The sequence below is a fragment of the Solanum stenotomum genome, chromosome 7 (genome assembly GCF_019186545.1).
Source record: "Solanum stenotomum isolate F172 chromosome 7, ASM1918654v1, whole genome shotgun sequence".
NCBI classification, from domain to species: Eukaryota; Viridiplantae; Streptophyta; class Magnoliopsida; order Solanales; family Solanaceae; genus Solanum; species Solanum stenotomum.
The window spans coordinates 47,099,420-47,102,552 of record NC_064288.1 but is presented as its reverse complement, the minus strand read 5'-3'; positions in this window follow the sequence as shown (position 1 = coordinate 47,102,552).

Sequence of the window (3,133 nt, the reverse complement as noted above, 5' to 3'; positions counted from 1 at the left end):
TATCTCCTTCATCATTGTGATTGGGCCTGTTTCTCCTACATGACACATCATTACCAAAGTAATAAGAATAAAAATCACCAGTTTCTCTCCCAATATGACCTTGAACAAATGATCCTTCGAACTACCAATATTTCTGCATGTATATATGTATATATATGTTAATATATAAAAGACTTGGCAAATATATATAACTTAGTGAATATTTCAAAATAGATACCTCTCAAATGGAACATCCATCTTGTTTGAACCGGACTTCCGAGGCGGGCCTCTTGTACAAGGTGAATTGAAAGATGCTCCATCACATCAAAGAAACCACATGAAAATATATTCTCCAATTTAGTAGTAGTAACAAGAATATTTTCCTCCATCATGTCTAAACTACTCTCCAACAACTTTCCAGAACACAAATCTTTTTTCAAAAGACTTATCTCTGCGATTAGTTTCCATATCCTTTCGGGTAGATGGCTAAAAGCGATAGGAATTAAAGTTTCCATGAACACATGACAATCATGACTTTTCATACCTATCAATTTTCCTTTATTCATATCTGCCCGCTTTCCTAAATTCGAAGCATAGCCCTCCGGCATCCTCAAATTTTTAACCCACTCAATAATTTCACGTTTCTCATCCAATGTGAATGAAAAGCTGGCTTTGGGCTTAACTATTTTTCCATTATGTAATTCCTGTAGCCATAACTCTTTTCTCCTACAATATTCCTTTATGTCCATTCTAGCTTTTGGATTGTCTTTTGTCTCACCCTTAACATCCATCACTGTGTTAAACAAATTGTCAAAGTAATTTTTTTCAATGTGCATCACATCTAGATTATGTCGTAGCAGATTGTCATTCCAATACGTCAACTCCCAAAATATGCTTTGTTTGGTCCAATTATGTTCAACATCATATCCAAGAAGTCTAAAAGGTGAAGCTTCTGTAACTTTAGGTAATTGAGAAACTCTTTCCCAAATTTGATGCCCTGTGAGTAATGGAAGTGGGGGGTCACTTTCAACCTTATTTTTCCTAAATGTATTTTTCATCTTTCTAAACTCATGGTCCATTGGCAAGAACTGGCGATGACAATCAAACCATGTATTTTTTCTGCCATGCTTTAAAGTGAATGCCTTACTATTCTCCATGCAATATGGACATGGTAGCTTTCCAACTGTCATCCAACCAGACAACATTCCCGTATGCAGGAAAATCATTAATAGTCCACATTAAAGAAGCACGCATAACGAAATTCTGCTTGGTTGATATATCATAAGTCAAAATGCCTTCAAACCACAATTGTTTGAGCTCATCTATCAATGGTTATAGTAGATAGATATCAATCAAAATTTTTGGATTACAGGGACCTAGAATACACAGCTTAGAAAGATGTAGGGACTGATCATGCACATTTTAAGAGGAAGATTATACGGAGTAATAAATACCGGCCAACATGAATAAGGCGAAGCATTAATAGAATGGTGTGAAGCTATCTGAACACAATCCCAATCTAACATTTCTTGGTTCACTAGCAAAATCGTGATATACATTATCAAAATGCTTCCATGCTTCACCATCAGATGGATGAGACAAGACACCTGACCCCTTTCTATATTCACGATGCCATCTCATATGTGGGGCAGACCTCATCGATGCATACAACCTCTTTAACCTAGGAATGAGAGGTAGATAATGCATCGCCTGAATTGGGACCATCTTTCCAGCTGGAGTCCTCTTATAATGAGCATGTCCACAAAACTTACAATTTTCTAATTCACTATCAATCTTGTAAAACAACATACAACCATTAACACAACAAAGAATTCTATTATATGTCAATCCTAACATGGACACCAAACGCTTTGCCTGATAGAAGTTCTTTGGTATGTTAAACTCCGGATTAACTAGTTCACCCAAAAGATCAACCATTGAGTCCATAGCAGCATTAGGAACATTCCAATCTGATTTAATATTCATTAATCTAATCGCAACTGACAAGGCAGAATGCGGACTCCCTTCACATAGTGGACGACTAGACTCTTCTAATTGATCATAAAAGTGTCTTGCTTTTTCATTAGAAGCTTCATCAAAATATTGTTCCGGTTCCATCCTACCTTGAACCCCGAAAGCATCATTGATCATTTCATGAATCCTATCATGTTTAACCCTATCATGTTCAACCTCAACCTGTTCAACCCTAATTTGGCCATGTGGTGCAACCATATTATATACATCCACAGGCATCGAATTATATAACATACCATCCAATCCATCACTTTCTCCATGATCAATCCATACAAAATATCTAGGCTTAAATCCATTACGGTACAAATGAACCATAACTCTCTCTGGTTTAAAAAATTTTAAGCACTTACATGCACTACAAGGACACCTAACCAATCCATTATTCTTGAAAATGTCAAGTGTCATTGTATGTTCAATAAAATTTCTAACACCGTCAATAAACTTAGGTTTCAAACCAAAACCAGTTTCATAATGCATATTATACATCCACAAACGATGATCCATCTACAAAAATATAGATATTCAATTATATTATAAATAAAATTTAATAATAATTTTACTAGTAGTAGTCCTAAAACTAGTTTAGTATTGACTTAAGCACATTATTTATTTTAACTTATTTAAACATCTTAACAACTTTAACTAGTTTGGTTTCGACTTAATACAACAACTAAATCCACCAACTAAACCACATTATTTAGTTTAACTTATTTAAACAACTTAACAACATTTTAACTTGAACTAGTTTAGTTTTGACTTAATTCTAACAACTAAATCCATCAACCAAATCACATTTTTTAATTTAACTTATTTAAACAACTTAACAACTTTATAACTTTAACTAGTTTAGTATTGACTTAATTCAAATAACTAAATCCACCAATTAACTAAATCACATTATTTATTTTAACTCATTTAAACAACATAACAACTTTAACTAAATCCACCAATTAACTAAATCAATAGGATCAACTAGTGTTGGTACTTATGCTTAACAAATATATTATTTCTAAATTTAAAGCTAAGTGTCAACACTAGATGGACACAAATCGATCTTGCAAGAAAATCAATTTTGTCATCAATAGGATCAACTAGTGTTGGTACTTATGCTTAACAAATA